Below are 21,446 nucleotides of genomic sequence, written 5' to 3'. Positions count from 1 at the left end.
TTCCCTTAGGCTCAGAGAGATAGCACATGAAGTAAACATTAACACTGGGTCAGCGCTCAAGCCATAAAAGGCATGAGCACCGGGCAAAGAAAATGCCTGGTAGATCAAATTGAAAGTGTTTGCTGATGCAAACACAAACTGAAGTATTTTCAGATGAGCTGATTTAGCTCATCCATCAAGGTTGGGCTTCTGTAACATACGGAAGATCCAACCGGTAAATAATTCTTTATTTGAAGCAATGAAGAACTGTAGGAATTCTTTCCACAGTTGTATATGCAGACGTGCAAAACAAGAATGAAGTGAAAGTAGTAGTAGTAATTGAAAGTATGTTTGCCGATGCAAACACAAACTGAAATCTTTTCAGAGGAGTTATTGTAGCTCTTCCATCCAGGTCGGTCATCTGTTACACGCTGAAGATCCAAATGGTAGTGAATGTATGGGGAGACCATTTATCTTTTGGGGAGTACCTACCCAATTGCTAAGAATTCACAACACATGCTATCACATCATCACTTAAGGAAAAAGTGTCAAAGGCAATTTCCCTAACTATGCATGGCCAAAGGAACCGATTGCACTCTGCTTCCACTTCCCATGACCACAGAATGTGGGAACAGCCGCACTCTGCTTCCACAGCCCATGAACACAGTTGGCAGTCACAGAATGAAATGTTTACCTGCTGACCATGTTGAGAAGACATATCCCTAACTATTTCCCTTAGGCTCAGAGAGATAGCACATGAAGTAAACATTAACACTGGGTCAGCGCTCAAGCCATTAAAGGCATGAGCACCGGGCAAAGAAAATGCCTGGTAGATCAAATTGAAAGTCTGATTGCTGATGCAAACACAAACTGAAGTCTTTTCAGATGAGCTGATGTAGCTCATCCATCAAGGTTGGGCTTCTGTAACATACGGAAGATCCAACCGGTAAATAATTCTTTATTTGAAGCAATGAATAACTGTAGGAATTCTTTCCACAGTTGTATATGCAGACGTGCAAAACAAGAATTAAGTGAAAGCAGCAGTAGTAATTCAAAGTATCCACTTCCCATGACCATAGAATGTGGGAACAGCCGCACTCTGCTTCCACAGCCCATGAACAGTTGGCAGTCACAGAATGAAATGTTTGCTGATGCAAACACAAACTGAAGTCATCCATCAAGGTTGGGCTTCTGTAACATACGGAAGATCCAACCGGTAAATAATTCTTTATTTGAAGCAATGAAGAACTGTAGGAATTCTTTCCACAGTTGTATATGCAGACGTGCAAAACAAGAATGAAGTGAAAAGTGATGGTATATACAGACAAATGGAGGGGGAAACGGAGAGGCCATGCAACTTTAGGTAACTACCTACCCAAATGCTAAGAATTCACAACACATGCTATGACATCATCACATAAGGGAAAAGTGTGCCAAAGGCAATTTCCCTAACTATGCATGGCCAAAGGAACCGATTTCACTCTGCTTCCACTTCCCATGACCACAGAATGTGAGAACAGCTGCAGTCTGCTCCCACATCCCGTGAACACAGTTGGCAGCCACAGAATGAAATGTTTACCTGCTGACCATGTTGAGAAGACATATCCCTAACTATTTCCCTTAGGCTCAGAGAGATAGCAAATGAAGTAAACATTAACACTGGGTCAGCGCTCAAGCCATAAAAAGCATGAGCACCGGGCAAAGAAAATGCCTGATAGATCTAATTGAAAGTCTGCTGATGCAAACACAAACTGAAGTCTTTTCAGATGAGCTGATGTAGCTCATCCATCAAGGTTGGGCTTCTGTAACATACGGAAGAGCCAAACGGTAAATAGAAAGTCTGTTTGCTGATGCAAATACAAACTGAAAGATTTCCAGATAATTGTTTCATCAAGGTCTCATATCGTCTGTAGCAGGATTGTCCGATTCAAGCAGCAAATCAGAACAAGAGGTAGAAGAATTGATCAATCAGGACATGTTCACAACATTGAAGCATAACATATAGGAAAGGCAACAGTAGCTCCAGTCTGTCCTTACCTGTAAGTTGTCCCGATAAGCTTGTAGTCTTCCACTTCTACGCAAACTTTGTACAACATATCATACACCACACAGTGTTATTGTATTGAGTGGGCATCATCTGGTGATAGAATTTCTTTTGTGAAAACAGCTGAGGTGAAGTGAGCTCTTTTCACAATATGGCCTCTCTCCTCACATCGTAAAATCTGTTGAGAAAACAACAAAACAAAGATTTTAGGTTTGAGGAGCAGTTACCAATATCATGAAAGATAAACCTACAAAGTTCTTTATACACTAATTCCCTTTCTACAGTCAGTAATCCTCTCTTCTTTTAAAGGGACATTATCTTAATATATAGACAATTAAAGGGACATGAATGTCAGAATTAAACTTCCCTGGTTCAGATAGAGCATGAAATTTTAGGACACTTTACTTCTATAACCAAATTTACTTCATTTTTTTATGCTATCCTTTATTGAAACGCATAACTAGGTAGGCTCAGGACCAGCGATGCACTACTGTAGGCTAGGAGGTAATTGGTGGATTCACACATGTGCATCTTGTCATTGGTTCACCAGATGTGCTCAGCTATCTCCCAGTAGTGCATTGCTCCTCTGGTAAGCACATAGCAACAAGCAATAATAAAATGCTAGACACAATAGAGTTTATGACTCTTTAAGCATTTAATTACAATAGGTGTACATATAAAACTTGATACATTCTGCACCTAAAATAATGATCTGTGGTCTCATGCATTAGGAAGTTGCCCATAGCTGGCTTAGGGTAGAGGAGGGAGAGAGGTTAGAAACCTTTAAGTATATTAAGGGACTTAATACAGTTGAGGCTAAAAGGTATTTTTCATCAGAACAAAGTGTCATGAGTTCAAGGATAGCAGGTTCAGAAGTAATTTACAGAAAGTTTAGAGGGGGCTCTAGGTTTTTGTTACAAAGCCCAGGTAGCAGAGCTTAATCCTAAATGGACAAGGTTCCCAGAACAAGCAGCAGTCAGGCTGGGCTACTCAGAGAGCTTCTTTGCACAAGGATTATCAGATCTAACATATACCACATATCAGACTGGGTTTCATGTCCCTTTAAATAATTTGCAACATTTTGAAGAGAAGGGGGGGGGGGGGTAAGAGCCCTAGGTTACAGAATTGATTACGTCCTCTAGATATTGTGGAACAAGCACACTTATGACACAAAAACAGTGTGATGTTTCCTTTAAAAGATGTTGTAAAATTATATTCCCCTTAATGTGTTTCTAATGACTTGTTATAAAATGCATAAAATGTTGAGATTTTAGATTTATTTTTGTATTTGAAATAGTTGGTTTGTTCTTTGAAACCACAACCCATCAAGATAGGTGGAGCATGCACGGAAATCAGATAGCCTTAATATATCACTTTCTGTACACACATACTTTATATTTTCTCTGTAAGTCAAAACCCAATATTAAGGACAATTGTAAGTTAACATTTTAATGCTTATTTTTTTTACCTCCCCACTTGGAGTGTAATTTCTTCTGCTGGCTAGGTTTACACAGGTTTTCTTTAATCTCTACGTAAAGGGACAGTCGACTCCAGATGTGTTATTGTTTATTACCCATTCCCCAGTTTTGCATAACCAACTGATTATATATTATATATAACCTCTGTGATCACCTTCTACTAAGCCTCAGACTGCCCCCTTAGTTGAGTTCTTTTAACAGACTTGCATTTTAGCCAATCAGTGCTGACTCTCACAACTCACAGTAGTGAGCACAATGTTATCTATATGGCACACATGAACTAGCGCTATCTAGCTGTAAAAAAACCTGTCAAAATACAATTAGATAAGAGGTGGCCTTTAAAGGGACAGTCAAGTCCAAAAAAACCTCTCATGTTTCAAATAGGGCATTTTATTTTAAAAAAAAAACTTTCCAAATTACTTTTAATACCAATTTAGCTTTGTTATCTTGGTATTCTTAGTTGAAAGCTAAACCTAGGAGGTTCATATGCTAATTTCTTAGACCTTGTAGGCCTTCTCTAATCTAAATGCATTTTTCACCACTAGAGGGCATTAGTTCACGTGTTTCATATAGATAACTGAGCTCATGCACGTGAATTTACCATGGAGACAGCTCTGTCAAAAGAATTGAAATAAGGGGGCAGTCTGCTGAGGCTTATATACAAGGTAATTACAGAGGTAAAACGTGTATAATTATAACTGTGTTGGTTATGCAAAACTGGGGAATTGGTAATTAAGGGATCATCTATCTTTTAAAACAACAAAAATACTGGTGTTGACTGTCCCTTTAAGGCAGTGATTTGCAACCTTTTTTTGCCGTGGCACACTTTTTTACATTAAAAAATCCTGTGGCACACCACCATCCAAAATTTTTACAAAATCACACATTGTAGCCTAATACAGGATGTATATACACACACTGTACTGTGCTGTCATGCCATGCCTCCTACAAACTATACATGACATATTGACATTCATTCACAAACAATCATGATTGTCTGTGAATAAATGTCAATGTCATGGTTGTAAATGATGCCTGATGAGCCTGTCACATACCTCCCAATATTTCAAAATTTGAAAGAGGGACACCCCCACACTGTTGTCAGTCTGCCGCGGCACACCTGAGGATCTCTCACGGCACACACTAGTGTGCCACGGCACACTGGTTGAAAAACACTGCTTTAAGGGCTTAGAAATTAGCATGAGCGTACCTAGGTTTAGCTTTCTAAGAAAACCAAGAGAACAAAGCAAATCTGATAAAAGTAAATTGAAAGTTGTTTAACATTACACACCAATTTATGAAAGTTTAATTTTGACTATACTGTCCCTTTAAACATGCTATAAAGTAGATGTGACCCAGCACAGCTTTGTTCTAAACTGCAGAACACAAGACCTCAGCAAACCACTCTATAGCCATAAAAAAGTGAATGTAGCTTGCTCCCGCTCTGATCTGGTAGCAAGCTACATTCACTTCTATGGCACGATCGGGCGCGCTGTGACTAGACAGCGTGCACGTGAAGCACTTTTGAGCAACAAGTAGACCCTTGAGCAGAGTCCAACATAGAAATAAAAAATCTGCAAATGCTTTAGTTTTAGAACGCTGCCGCTAAGATGTTATATAATTCTGCACCACGTGCAGAATTATATAACATTATTTTGTATGTTTACTGTCCCTTTAAAAGGTGCAGTAAATTCAAAATTAAACTTTTATGATTTAAATCGAGTCTGCAATTTTAAACAACTTTCCAATTAATTTCCGTTACCAAATTTGCTTTGTTCTCTTGGTATCCTTTATTGAAGAGTAAGAATAGGTAGACTCAGGAGTGTGCAGATCTTTAGTACTCTTTGGAAGCAATATTTTGCAGCATTATTTGTAGCTTTGTTATTCAATTTTGCAAAACACTGCTGCCATACAGTACTAAAGACACGTGCACACTCCTGAGCTCTTATGAGCCTACCTAGTTTTACTCTTCAATAAAAGATACCAAGAGAACAAAGCAAGCTTGATAACAGATGTAAACTGGAAAGTTGTTTAATATTGCATGCTCATGATAGCTTAATTGTGATATTACTGTCTCTTTAAATAAATAGAAAGGTTAAACAGAAACGTGCAAGACATGCTTAAAGGGACATGAAAACCATATTTCTATCACAATTTAGAAAGAGCATGCAATTTTAAACAACTTTCTAATTTACTTCTATTATGTAATTTGCTTTATTCTCTTGATATACATAGCTGAAAACCATATCTAGATAGGCTCAGTAGCTGCTGATTGGTTGCTGCACATAGATGCCTTGTGTGATTGGCTTACCCAGCCATGTGCATTGATATTTCTTCAACAAAGCACATCTAAAGAATGAAGCAAATTAGAAAATAGAAGTAACATGGAATGTTGTTTAAAATTGTATTCTCTATCTGAATAATGAAATAATTTTCTGGGGTTTAGTGTCCCTTTAAACAATATGAACTTTACTGGATGGATTAAAAGTGATGTGAAACCCCAAATTTGTATTCCATGATAGGGGCAGGCAATTGTAAACAACTTTTGGTTTTAGTTTTATTCATTTTTCTTCATTCTATTGGTATCTTTTTATAAAAAGCAGGGATGTATGCTTAGGAGCCAGTAATTTTCTGGAGCACTTTATGGCAGCAGTTGTGCAAGAGCACTAGAGGGCAGCACTGTTTCCTGTCATGTAGAGCTCCAGATGCCTGAATCAGTAAATACATAGTGTAATTTACTAGCAGGCAATATATATATGCTCAATACAACCATTTATTTTATCTTTGGTTATTTCTATTGGATAATTCTAGATACTTTATAGACAAATTTCTTACACTAAAAAGGTTTACACTTTTTAACAGAAGATTAAAAAAAAAGATAAGGGACATCCCAGCCAAAACTGAAATCCCTATAGATACATTTCAGTTTTGTAACATAAATGTATTCTAATAAAAGCTAAAGCTGTTTTAAAAGTGTATTTAAGTATGCACCGTGCACCAGCATTTTAAACACAGCACTTGCTTAGAGAGCCATAGGGCTCTATTTATCATTCCAATTCTCCTATATTTTCTCCTAAAAGTTCTCATGAGAAATAATTCTCCTATTTATTATTCAATAATACTCCTAAAATTGGGCAAGTTCGACTGTAATATTCTCCTACTCTGTTCTAACTCTCCTTGGAGAACATGTTCTCCAAAAAAAGGGTTAAATTAGATCTTTTTAGTCGTATTTCATAAAGTTCTCCTAATAATTCTCCTAGTTACAAATTTATCATTTATATTCTCCTGTGGAGGACTGAAAGTTCTCCTGCAAGTTCCTACCTTAAAGTTCTCCATAGCTACAGTGGAGAACAGCATTAGAAATCTATTCTCTACCAGTTGTATAAGCAGTTACACACACAAAAAGGGCTCTACAAGGTGCAAAAATGATCTATAACAAAGCACAATAATAATGGTTATTGGAGCGCAATAATAATTTATGATGGAGTAAAAAAAAAAAATATATAATGGAGCACCAAAATAATATATAACAGAGCACAAAAATGACATCTATTGGGGCATAAAAATAAGATATAAAAAAGCGCTAAAATTGAAGCACAAAAACAATGAAAATGTAGATCTATTTCATATATGAAAGTTTGCTGAAGAGGGGTGTTAAAGCTACTAGGAAGGCTGTATAAAGATTTCTATTGGTTTATATATGATTGACATGGAGAATAGTTGCTTATTTTTAGTGATAAATAAGGAGAAGATACTAATCCGACTGGAGAAATTTATCATTAGTTCTCCCCAGCTCTCCTCAGCTCTCCCATGGAGAAAAAACTACTTTTTTATGATAAATATGGGCGCACATGTACTCCTCTCCTAAGGAGAGCTGTGGAGAACTGATAGGAGAACAGAAAGGAGAATTCCCCAAATGATTGATAAATAGAGCCCTAAGTAGTTTGTAACATCTGGTTATAGCTCAGCTTGTTAATTGCATGACATGATAGCTCCACTCGCATTCTGAGCAGCTGCAGTATTTAAAAAGCTGGTGAAGTGAGAATATCTAGCTATGCTTCACATGCACAGAAAAATGATATCACTAAAACAGTGATAACTTTTACTAGGAGCATTTTTGCCAATACATTTATATTGTAAACATATACAAATGTATTCCAAGATGTAATTTATCTAGGTGCATTTAAATTTTGTCCAGAATGTCCCTTTAACAAAAAGCTGCCTTTTCAAACAGCTGCAACTAATAGCCTAATTATCACACACAATACACAGTGGTCCATTAACTTAGTACAATGCATTTGTTTTAACTACAAAGCAGCAGCTAATTTACTTAAAAAGTAATCACTAAAATCACAATTTTCTTTTATTTGTAATCTCAGTTACATATCCAGTCAATACTACACAACACAACTAAAAGAAACTTCAAGAAATCTTTTGCAAAAATGTAAGAACAAATGCATAGAGTTTAACACATTTTACTGAAGACAATGCCTTTAAATGTTTCTGCAGTGTAAGCTAAACACAAACTATAAGGCATAACAAACAGGCAAGACATGAACACTTATACATAAATCTGCAGGAAAAGTTTGTTTTAACTTCTGAATAAATGATGCAAAACACACAATAACATCATATGCCATATTGTAGCAAAGTATTACACTGCTGCAAAACTCACCAGTAGTACATTCTCATTCAAATTTTGGCGCAATTTCTGCCTTTCTACAGGAAGTAAGACTCAAATGTAACCTTCCATGTGATCATGTGACATGCAGCAACCAATCAGAAACCAGAGGGTTTTTTTTTTTGTTTTTTTTAACAACATGCTTTATTTATATGTAACAAACACTGCATGTTGCAACGTGAGTTTCTGATGAGACATCATTTTAGTATGTTTTTCTAGCAGATTTACAGACATTAAGTTATATCTAAGTTAGTTTAGCATTCAAAATTATTTTCTTGGCTTTATGGCATTTTACTTGAGAAATTGATATGGGGGGGGGGGGGGGTAAACGTAGGCTACCAACAACAATACTGCAGAAACAAAAAGGGGAACCATATTTTGGGTGTAAAATGATAATCCCTGTTTTCCCTATAGACCTCAGCCAGCCTACATATTTATATACATTTCTGCAGATTGTTATGTGTAACTGTTTACAATGACTTCTGTCAGTAGCAAACCCTGCTGGAAGATAATGTTCACACTGCACAGCTTTAAAGGTGTAGCTCACGCACTCTTAAAGGGACATACACACACCCTACACTGACTTTTAAGGGGCAATTCTAAGACACTACACACAGTCTTAAAGGGACATATTACAGTAGGCACACTCAGTCTTAAAGGGATAGATGCACACACACAGTGTCCACAGCATTTAAAGGGACAGATCACAATATGCAATATGTGAACAGACGCAACCTTGCACACTCATAGTCATAAAGGGACAGGCAAAAAGAGTGCACTCAATCTTTTAAAGGACAGACATGCACACTCTCTTTCACATCCTTTAAAGGGATAGCTGACACCACACACACACACACAAAATCTTAATTATAGAGATGCACACACACCCAAGGCAGACAGCCTTAAAAAGAAAAGAAACCCAGAATTTTTATTTTATTATTCAGATACAGCATGCAATTTTAAACGACTTTCCAATTTACCTCTATTATCAATATACTTCATTCTCTTGGTTTCCTTTATTGAAGGAGCAGCAAAGCACTACTGGGAGCTAGCTGAACACATATGTAAGCCAATCACAAAAGTCATAAATGTGCAGCTACCAATAAGCAGCTAGATCCCAGCTCCTAAGCCTACATAGGTATTGTTTTCAACAAAGGATACTAAGAGAACAAAGCAAATTAGATAATAAAAGTAAATTGTAAAGTTGCTTCAAATGTTATGGTCTATCTGAATTATGAAACAAAAACATTTAGTTACATGTCCCTTTAAATGAACACCTGACAGTCTTGGAGGGTCAAACACAAGTCTGTGTATTCTTCAGACTAGTACCAGGCTTCTCTCTCCTGGGCTCCTATTTAACAAAGGTCTGGCGGACCTGATCAGGTCCGCCAGACCTCGCTGAATGCAGAGAGCAATAGGCTCTCCGTATTCAGCATTGCAACAGCAGCTCTTGTGAACTGCTGGTGCAACTCCGCCCCCTGGACTCCTCTTCAAGCTTGATAAATGGGCCCCCTGGGCTCCTCTTCAAACATTAAAGGGACAATAAACCCAAAAGTTTTCCTTCATGATTCAGATAGAGCACTGGTTTTCAAACCTGTCCTCAAGCCTCCCCAACAGGACAGGTTTTCAGGATTACCTTGGAAGAGAGCAGGTAAAGTAACTATATTTACTAATCAGCTGATTGTTTCACCTGTGCTCCAGTTCAGATATCCTCAAAATGTGGCCGGTTAGGGAGGCCTGAGTACAGGTTTGAAAACCAGTGAGATAGAGCATACAATTTTAAACTACTTTCCAATTTACCTTCTATTGTGCAATTTACTTAGTTTTATTGGTATCCTTTGTTGAAAAGAATACATAGGTAGGCTCAGAAGCTGGGTGCTAGCTGCTGATTGGTGGCTGCACAGAAATGCCTCATGATTGGCTTATCAATGTGTTCAGCTGGCTCCCACTTGTGCATTGGTGCTCCTTCAGCAAAGGATACTAAGGCAATGAAGCAAAATTAAAGGGACATAATACTCATATGCTAAATCACTTGAAACTGATGCAGTATAACTGTAAAAAGCTCACAGGAAAATATCACCTGAGCATCTCTAAGGAAGATATTTTACCTCACAACTTTCTCAGCTCAGCAGAGTAAGTTCTTGTAAAAAGTTATACTCAGCTGCAGCCCAGCTGCAGGTAAAAAAAAGCAGCCAATCAGCATCAGCAGTGCTGAGGTCATGAACTCTTTTACTGTGATCTCATGAGATTTCACTTAACTCTCATGAGATTTCATAGTAAACTTCCTTAAGCTGAATAGGGAAATAACATGAGAGTGCACGAATGCTCGCTCCTTCCGCTGTCCCAGGACAGACTTACTGATTTGTAGGGATGGGCGAATGTGTAAATTTTCGAATTTCGAATATAGAATGAATGTTATTACCGAAATTCGAATTATAAATTTGAATGTCGATAAGAACGAATATTCTGTAAAATTCTATTTTCAAATGTTTTTTCAGTTTTCGAATGTGACATTCGTTTTCGAATGTGACATTCGATTTCGAATATGCATATTACATTTCGAATGTGCATATTCCATTTTGAATGTAACTTCCTTTTTCAAATGCGTATTTCCGTTTTTGAATGTCAATTTCGAATGAAAATAAAAGATCGAATATATACACATTCGAAATTCGAATGTATGTATACGATTTTTATGGACATTCGAAATCAAAATGGATTGCATTATTTCGAATATGACATTCAAAAAAAATTCGATTAAAATCGAAAATTCGAAATGTATCAAAAATGTAACTTTTTGGCTGTGTTCTAGAAAAAAAAATTTTGCTGGGAGAAAAACAACTAATATCAGACACTTCAGAGCTGTGGGTGAGACAGGTTGGTTGTGGCATTGCTTGTTCATTTATTTATCTAGCTAGGTCAAATTTCTCTTTGTTTCTGTGCTATTTGTTTTATTTTGTTGTTTTTTTTAAACACAGCAAGCAGCAAATTTAGTATAACAAACAGAAAACTTTTGAGGAGTAGTATTTTTTTTTATTCTTAGTTTAACTTAAAAAAAAAACATGTCTTTACCTGTTGGTGGTATCTCCCCTGATGGGCAAGATAGGAGGAGTGCATCAGCTTCTGCTGATGTTGTTGCGGGTCTTAGTGATGAGGCTGCTTTTAAATCCTCTGTTAAAGAAGGAAATGGATCGCATACCGCTGGTGATCCAAGTACTTCTTTGGCTGCAGGATTTGAAGAGCACTCATTCCTAACAGATGTGGACCTGCAGGATATGTTTTCTCCTAATGTTAGTGGGATTCATCATTCTGCAGCAAGTCAAGGCTAGGGTTTTACAACCTTTGATATTGACTTCAGTGGGGAAGAATCAAGTGCCAAGTTTTATGATTCCGGGGAGAAGTTAAGTTCCACGTGAACTTCTTCTCCCGTGGCGGCGGATGTCATCCACCATTCGGTGAATTTGGGACTTGATGTTTCTTTGCATGATGTGTCAGCTGACACATCAGATGCAATGGGGTCAGAATTAGTTGTGGTACCTGAGTGTGGTGGTAATTCCCAGCACTCTGGTGTTGCTGTGCCTGTGGAGGCCGGGGTACACCGCCCAGCAACTCCAGGTGTTACAGGTACTATAGTTACTTCTGATGACACCGCTATTTCCACATCTGCCACTACTTTACCCTCTTCTGATGCACCGGTGTCTCTCACCGTGCCTGCTGAATCACAGCGCAGGCATGACGCTGGAGTTGAGAAATCCAGACTCATGTCGTGGGTATGGGAACATTTTTGTATCCCTGACGGCTCCAGTGTAAATGAAGCACTGCAGGTGCAGTGTATTCATTGTGGGATGAGCATAAAGAGGGGGAAAGGAGGGAGATTGGGCACTACTGCCCTTACGCAGCACCTCTCCACTGTGCACAAGGAGATAGAGAGGCCACGTCCTAAAAAAGGACGTGCAACTCATGGTGCTGACAGTGGAGAAGGAGCGAGCTCCCAGGTGGTTGGAACCCCTCCTCCAGTTTAGACACCACAGGCACTACATCCAGCAGGAGTGTGGTGGATAGTCCATCAACGAGTTCTGGAACCTCCAGGAAATCTGGGAGATCCAAAACTGTTGCTGGACAGTCGAAGGGGTTGCGTACTTCCAGGATAAGACCCCGTCCTGGAAGTGTTGCGGGACCAGTGGTGCCATCAACAAGCTTAAGTACAGCCATGACAAGTGTAGCTGCGCCCCTTCCTTCCTCTTCTCCTCTACAGTCCTCTGTAACGCAAGCCTCAGCTGTAATAGCTGGGTTTGCTACATCACCTGCACAATTTTCACCGGTTTCCCCCTCCCAGTCCCCTACACATACACTGCAGGTAGGGTCATCGTTTGACCTTGCTGCAGGTGGTTATCAAAGGATTTTTCGCCTTTGTGGCTTCGTATGTGGTTTGTGCTCTACGGTGGTGTCATATTGAGACCGTTTTGCTTCCAGCAGATATGCAGCTTTTTGTGCTCATTTGTCTGAGAAGCACCCTGAGGAGCTCAGGAGAGTAGAAGAGGGCTTGTTATAGTTAACCTCCCCCCCAAAAAAATAAAAAATCAGTGCCTCATTTTGAGAGCACTTAAAAGGGTCTTCTTGTTGTGAAAGCAATTTTTAGCTTTCACAACATTATTGGTATTATTTCCCTTTGTCCATTGCCCCTGTTCTAAAATTAGTCTTGACTTATAAGAATGCAGGACCCATGTCACTTCCGGTGATGTAACATCTGCTGTTGGAGGTGTGTGGTGCTCACAGCACATGCGCAAGAGGCCCATCCTCCTAAAATCAGCAGTTGAAGCCTACACAACGGGTCAAGGAATTATATGGGCAGTATACTTCATTGCACAGGCACAAAGAATACCGCACATGCGGACACACACGACCCGATTCCTCACGCTCAGTTTAATAAACTGCATCAGATGGTACATAATTTTTACAGGTGATTTGGCCTTTAGTGCGCATGCGCGCACTGCCGTAAACAGGGGGTAAAAAAGAAAAAACACAACTATTAAACATCAAATAAATATGAGAAGCCCAAATTTTCAACTTTTAGTGTATACGGTGGATTATATTAAATAATTTCATGTACAGTGTCATGTGGTCTGATGAAATTTAATGAAATTACACAGAACATGAAATTGTTTAATATAATCCACCGTATACACTAAAAGTTGAAAATTTGTGCTTCACATATTTATTTGATGTTTAATACTTGTGGGGTTTTTTTTACCCCCTGTTTACGGCAGTGCGCGCATGCGCACTAAAGGCCAAATCACCTGTAAAAATTATGGACCATCTGATGCAGTTTATTAAACTGAGCGTGAGGAATCGAGTCCTGTGTGTCCGCATGTGCGGTATTCTGCGTGCCTGTGCAATGAAGTATACTGCCCATATAATTCCTTGACCCGTTGTGTAGGCCTCAACTGCTGATTTTAGGAGGATGGGCCTCTTGCGCATGTGCAGTGAGCACCACACACCTCCAACAGCAGATGTCACGTCACCGGAAGTGACGTGGGTCCTGCATTCTTATAAGTCAAGACTAATTTTAGAACAACCCTCTCCCACAAAAAAAAAATACTCCTCTAGGTTTCTTTTCCCTGTTTGTTTTGTTTTCCCTCTTAAAGGGATTATTATTTGCTGGAATTGCTGCTTGCTGTGTTTTTTTCTGTTTTGTATTTTTTTATGTCCTAGTGCTAACAGTACCAACCACTACCTTGCCTTCCATCCCTTTTTTTATGTCATAGGTAGCACAGTTTATTTAAAAAATATATATATATACCGGTATATAAAAAATATATATATTAAAAAAATATATATATTAAAAAATATATATATATATATATATATATATATATATATATATATATATATATAAAACAAATATAAAAAAACAAAAAAAAATGTTCCTTTTTTTGCATTTTCCCTTTTTATTTTTAAAGGAATATTTAAACCTAAATTTGTCACTGTTCAGACAGAGCATAATTTTTTTCAGTTCTTTATTTACTTCTACTGTACAGATATTGTTTTCTCTTGGTATCTTTGTTAAAATTAAGCAGGAACAAAAGCTCAGGAGTGTGCACGTCTCTTGATCCCTAAATGGCAGCAGTTTTGCAAGAATGATTTGAAAGAGCACTAGATTTCTGCACCATTTCTTGCCATTTAGGGGTTCAGAATGCCTTGCCTCTACCTAGGTATCTTGTTTTCAACAAAGAATATCAAGTGATATTTGTGGTACATTTCCTAAATAGAATGAAATGGTAAACTTATTTAAAGGGACAGTATACATCAGAATTGTTATTGTTTTAAAAGATAGATAACCCCTTTATTACACACTCAGTCCCTAGTTTTGCATAACCAAGGTGGTTATATTAATACACTTTTTACCTCTGTGATTGCCTTTTATTTAAGCCTCTGCAGACTGCCCCCATATTTCAGTTCTTTAGACAGACTTGCATTTTATCCAATCAGTGCTGGCTCATAGTTAAAGGGACAGTCTACACCAGAATTTTTATTGTCTTAAAAGACAGATAATCCCTTTATTACCCATTTCCCAGTTTTGCATAACCAACACAGTTATAATAATATACTTTTAACCTCTGTGATTATCTTGTATCTAAGCCTCTGCAAACTGCCCCTTTTTTCAGTTCTTTTGACAGACTTGTATTTTAGCTAATCAGTGCCTGCTCCCAGATAACTTCACATGCACGAGCACAGTGTTATCTATATGAAATATGTGAACTAACACCCTCTAGTGGTGAAAAACTGTTAAAATGCAATCTGAAAGAGGTGGGCTTCAAGGTCTAAGAAATTAGCATATGAACCTCCTAGGTTAAGCTTTCAACTAAGAATACCAAGAGAACAAACCAAAATTGGTGATAAAAGTAAATTGGAAAATTGTTTAAAATGACATGCTCTATCTGAATCATGAAAGTTTATTTTGGCCTAGACTGTCCCTTTAACTTCAAGTGCCTGAGCAAAGTGTTATCTATTTGACACACACAAACTAACACCCTCTAGTGGTGAAAAACTGTCAAAATGCATTCAGAATAGAGGCGACCTTCAAGGTCTAAGAAATTATTATATAAACCTGCTGCTAGGTTTAGCTTTCAAATAATAATACCAAGAGAACAAAGCAAAATTGGTGATAAAAGTAGATATGAAAATTGTTTAAAGTGACATGCCCTATCTGAATCATGCAAGTTTATTTTGTACTAGACTGTCCCCTTAAAATTGCTGCGCTCTGTAGGGGGCGTCTTTCATTGTCCACATTACATTTTAGGTTTGTATCTCTTTCTTATTCTAAACTCTCTATTCTCCTCTACTCTTTCTAATGAAAAAAAACCTTCAACAAAAATGTAATAAAAATCAAATCCTTTTTATTTGTTATAGGGACATTCAACACCAGAATGTTTGTTGTATAAAAAGATAGATAATCCCTTTATTAGTACACATTCCCTAGTTTTGCATAACCAACGTGGTTATATTAAAGGGACAGTCTACACCAGAATTGTTACTGTTTTAAAAGATAGATAATCTTTTTTTTACCCATTCCCTAGTTTTGCATAACCAACACAGTTATATTTATATATTTTTTACCTCTGTGATTATCTTGTATCTAAGCCTCTGCAGACTGCCCCTTTATTTCAGTTCTTTGACAGACTTGCAGTTTAGCCAATCAGTGATGGCTCCCAGGTAACTTCAAGTGCACAAGCACAGTGTTATCTATATGAAAAACATGAACTAACTCCCTCTAGTGGTGAAAAACCTGTTAAAATGCATTCTTAAGAGGCGGCCTTCAAGGTCTAAGAAATTAGAATATGAACCTCCTAGGTTAAGCTTTCAACTAAGAATACCAAGAGAACAAAGAAAAATTGGTGATTCAAGTAAATTGGAAAATTGTTTAAAATTACATGCCCTATCTGAATCATGAAAGTTTTTTTTGGACTAGACTGTCCCTTTAATACACTTTTTACCTCAAGTGCCTAAGCACAGTGTTATCTATTTGACACACATGAACTAACACCCTCTAGTGGTGAAAACTGTCAAAATGCATTCAGAATAGAGGTGACCTTCAAGGTCTGAGAAATTAGTATATAATAAACCTGCTGCTAGGTTTAGATTTCAAATAATAATACCAAGAGAACAAAGTAAAATTGGTGATAAAAGTAGATATGAAAATTGTTTAAAGTGACATGCCCTATCTGAATCATGAAAGTTTATTTTGTACTAGACTGTCCCTTTAAAATTGCTGCGCTCTGTAGGGGGCGTCGTTCATTGTCCACATTACATTTTAGGTTTTAGGCCGATGGCACTAAAAGGGCCTCAATTTTATGACAGATAGTTTGTGTACATTGGGATGGCAATTACTCTTTTAGGAATACATGTACTTTCATGAAAATGGGTATAGTGTCTAATTTCAAAGAGAGTAAATTGAATAGAAATTAACTCGAATCAGAAGATTTCTGAAATTATGTTCCTACATTCCTACATACTATGACAAGATTGTAGTTAATTATCAATATAAAATTATGACATTACTAAGATGCATACCGGTTCATTCTTAAATAGAATGTTTTCAGACCGATGAAATACTAAGAGACCATATGTATGGATATATGAACGTACAGTAGTATTAGTCATCTTTTAACCAGAAGAAATATATATTACAGATCTCATAGGGTCCGTCATAACTACCCAATAATTGCTGTGTAGTTTGGGAAGAATCCCCCAGATTATATAAGATATAATAAATAGGGAGAGTTGTATCGTATCTATTTTAAACAGTGGAATGCCATGATAAATCAAAATTTATGTAAGTTGTGATTGTAATTTTGAGCATATGTTGTACTGATTTACAACAAATAGCAAGAAGAGGAAGGAGAAAAGATCCACTTCCCTAATCTAATTGTATATAATTTATTAGTATTCGATAATGTTACTACCAGGCCAATAAAGCTCAAATTAGGGGGCATAAAGAGCCATACAAGGTGTGTGCATAATTTCAGATCATAATCTAACTGGTTTGAAGGGATGGCCCCACATATCAGCGAGGAGGGGAGAGAGAGAAGTGCAATTCTCAAGTTAGACCAATTTCATTGAGATTTGAATATGATTTGTAGAACTTAACATTAGTAACAGAATTAAAAATACACAAAAAATGTCACAAAAGCGGCAAGGAGAAGAAATACTGATGCATAGCCAGATAAGATGGAGTACTGAAATTGACATCAAATGTCCAGTACTCTATATAGCTAAGACAGATAGTACTACATATGAGGTCTAGATATTATGATCAATGATTAAAGTTCTTAGTATATAAAATTAATAGGTAACTCTATATTATAGAAAGGAATTATAACCATCTTGTTCATTTAGTCCCAATGGTGTTAATATATTAAGCCAGAATATCCACCTGCATTCTGCTTGTAAGAGCATGGTTTCCACATTCCACCTCTAATTCCAGGTTTAATTACTTGTAGGACGGAGACTTTCAAGTCCGGTTTAATTCCATGCTTAATAAGATAGTGTTTAGCTACAGAGGTAAGGGTCTTGCCATTTTTGTGGTCATTTTCACAGTTTTTAATACTATTAATGTGCTCTCCAAGTCTCACACGTAATTCACGTGTCGCTCGTTATCCCTATATATCTGTTTCCACATTTACATAACAGGCAGTACACCACATTTCTGGTTTTACAGTTCGCAAAACCAAACATTCTTTTAACGCTACCCGTTAGGGTGACAAATTCTCTTTCATTGTGTATGTACCTACAAAAACTGCAGGTGCCACATGTGTAAGCTCCACATATATTTCTGTTGTTCAAATTTTTTCTTCTTGTGAAGTGGCTCTTAACCAATTTGTTGCCAATAGTAGGAGCTCTCCTCCAACTGGTCTTAATTTTATCTCCCAGAAATTTTGATAAATCTTCATCTGATTTTAGTATTTTACTATGTTGATTTAAGATATTGCTAATCTTCATATGATTAGCATTGAAAGTGGTCACAAACCTGATTTCATTATTTGCAACCTTAGATTTCTTTTTTGGAGTCAATAAAGTGTCTCTCGGAGTTCTTTTGGCTCTTTGATATGCTTTACGGATCACCTTACGAGTATAACCTCTATCTTTCAGCCGTAATCTTAATTCTTCTGACACTAACAGGTGTATTTTCTTTCGCAAACAACAACTTTGCACTATGTGCAACATTCATCAATACATTGTCATTGGCTTCCACTCCGGTTATTAATATATAAATCTGTGTAAGACATTCATTGCACCATCTATTTTAATATATGAACACGATGGTCGATATCTAATTGATCACTATGAAACAGTAATTTCAGGAATACTTTCTATGCGGCGATATGTGACATTCTCTCCGCCCCCTTCTTTGTTATTATATTGTGGTCATGTGACAGACGCCTATCCAATGTTAGGAGTGCATATACTAATGGTTCTTTAAGGGGTGTGTGAGAATCCTCACCCCTGATTGGCTCACAAATCTACGTTTAAGCAGTGAGGCTTTCCCAAGTCGGGTTAGCCTTTGAAAAAGCCATTGTTTGGTGAAATGAGCATCAGGCGCTTGTGTTGAGCGCTCTGCTGCCTTATCCTATGTACTGTAGTTATTCTATAATATGCTACAAACTTCAGCATAATCGGCATTGATACTACATAACATTGTTATTTACTTGCATATATTGCTCTGGGACTCTGACAGTGTTTGCACCGCTCCAGCATTGCACTAGGAACAGTTAATTTGTTTGAGGTCATTCCTCTTTTTTGTAGATAGTTTAGCTGTACAATCCGTGAGCATTTTTGGGTGCATACCTGCCAGACATTCCCCTATTAATTACATACTACTATTTGATAATTTATTGTGTCATACTATTATGTTAGTCACATTACATAGGCAAGGGTATTACCTGGGCATGCCTGCTCTTTATCTTCTTTAGAATTTGTATCTATGTTTTATATACACCTACACTAGTAGCTATTCTCTACTTTTTAATTCATTTATTAAATGCTAAGTTTTATAATTCACCCGTCTTGAATAAACCTCACTGTGATACAGTCTACTAATTTGTATTTGCTTTAATGCTCTGGACTATCCATTTTTTCTCTTTTTTGTTTTATTTATTAGGCTAGGGTCTTATGGTGGGGTATTTTTCACTTTTTTTCTCCATTGAATGTGAAAATGCAAGATCATTTGCATGAGTAGGGTGTTCTCTGTCTCCATTTATTTCTATGGGGGAATACATGCACACGCACGCGAATAATCTTTTTAAGATTTTTGCGCTTTTCAGCTTACCTCGAGTACAAAATTTATTTATTTTTAAATTGTAATACCAGCGGAGCCCAACAAATGCAAAAAGCCTGACGCTAGCGATGTTTTCACTAACGCAAAAAAAAAAAAAACGCAGCACAGTAATCTAGCCCGTTATGTAAAGACATCTCAGCGTATCAAGTGAAAAAAAATCAATAAATAATAAAATCATTTTAATCATTAAGTAAAGATAAAATATATACTAGCAAAAATAAATGTATTATTTAATTAATTACTAAAAATATAAATAAATATAAATATTTTAACCTGAGAATAAATCCTCTTTTCATTCAAATTTATAAATGCTAGCCTAGTAATGAATCATGTAAGACAATAAATTCATTCAAAAGGGGACCTAAGAGAAAGGAGGTTCCTGAAATGCCTCAAAGGGACAGTCAACACCAGATTTTTAGTTTTTTAAAAAGATAGATAATCCCTTTATTACCCATTCCCCAGTTTTGCATAACAAAATAATTAATAAAATATAATAATACACATTTTACCTCTGTAATTACCTTGTATCTAAGCCTCTGCAGACTGCCCCCTTATTTCAGTTCATTTAACAGACTTGCATTTTAGCCAATCAGTGCGCACTGACATGCGTGAGCTCAATGTTATCTATATGAAACACATGAACTAACACCCTCTAGTGGTGAAAACTGTAAAAATGCTTTCAGAATGGCGGCGGCATTCAAGGTCTAAGAAATTAGCATATGAACCTCCTAAATTTAGCTTTCAACTTAGAATACCAAGAGAACAAAGCAAAATTGGTGATAAAAGTAAATTGGAAAGTTGTTTAAAATTACATGCCCTATCTGAATAATGAAAGGTTTTTTGGGACTTAACTGTCCCTTGATGTTTCATTTTTGTTTGTGCATGTGAATTTAAGTTTCTGTTATGTTTTGTAAGTTGTTATTTTTTTTAACAAATCCTTCTAAAATCAGGAATATATACAGTATGTTCCTTGTATATCCATTGCAGAGAAAAGCACCTCCGTTTTTCGTTTACAGGACTGGAGTAAGGGGTGAGTTATGGTCTATAATTATTATAATTTATTTGTATAGTGCAGCAAAATTCTGTACCACGGGGGTACAAAAATAGGGGTATACAAAGACAAAGATGTGTGGTAAGATACAAATAAATAACAGACTAAACAGAAAAGTTAGTGCAGTAGGAGGAAGGCCCTGACCCAAAGAGCTTACAGTCTATAGGAGAGCTTATAGTCTACACAAGTAAGTTCATGACTGAGAATACTAGAACAGCTTGAACTACTTGGTAGTGTAAGCAACAGATGGGGAACTATGATGAATTATGTATGCTGATGTCTCCAAATGAGATATTCTTTAAACAATAAATGAATAACAGACTGTTACTTCTATATTTGCCATTTAATGATGTCCCATCATTCAGTGCACCTAGAAAGATCTTAATTTGTGTTTTCTTAATGGATTACTATTCATTGATCCTGTTTGTAGAATTACAATTAAAATTAACTGGCATGTAAATAAAAAGATTTATTTCAAAAGAAAGCTTTATTATACAACATAACAATAATAATGAAGGAAAATAAAAGGACAATTAATGAAAAAAAGAAAAACAATTAGAACATCAAATAATATAAAACCTTCAAGAACCCTAATGACGGTGAATATTCTAATTGTCATCAAGTTTGAACATTGCAACTTCCACACAGTATTTATTGATAATCTAAAATGTACATTATGAAGCCCAGGTAGAACATATTTCTGGAATGTACAAAGATTTTTAAATTTGTTTTGTAATTACTGGTCCTATTAAAGCCTCTCTCATGCACAGAGCATTAAATGCCTTAAAATAAAAACACAAAAAAAATCAAATGACCCATAAAAACTGAAAAAAATCATGATAGGCACGATTGGACAATAAAATCATGAGATCATCAGA

At 36.7% G+C, this 21,446-nt stretch overlaps 1 long non-coding RNA gene across 2 annotated transcripts in view; it reads right to left on the bottom strand.

The window, feature by feature from the left end:
• Positions 1-8,267, bottom strand: part of LOC128659443 (uncharacterized) — a 39,233-nt gene extending 30,966 nt beyond the window's left edge. For both annotated transcript variants that reach the window (XR_008402390.1, XR_008402391.1), the window contains exons 1-2: positions 8,177-8,267; positions 2,017-2,201 (exon numbers count right to left, since the gene is read on the bottom strand). This is a non-coding gene — a long non-coding RNA (uncharacterized LOC128659443). The remainder of the gene's footprint in view (positions 1-2,016; positions 2,202-8,176) is intronic.
• Between the last annotated feature and the right edge of the window lie 13,179 nt (positions 8,268-21,446).

The sequence above is a fragment of the Bombina bombina genome, chromosome 5, assembly GCF_027579735.1.
Source record: "Bombina bombina isolate aBomBom1 chromosome 5, aBomBom1.pri, whole genome shotgun sequence".
Lineage (NCBI taxonomy): Eukaryota > Metazoa > Chordata > Amphibia > Anura > Bombinatoridae > Bombina > Bombina bombina.
This window is presented reverse-complemented; position numbering and strand designations above follow the sequence as displayed.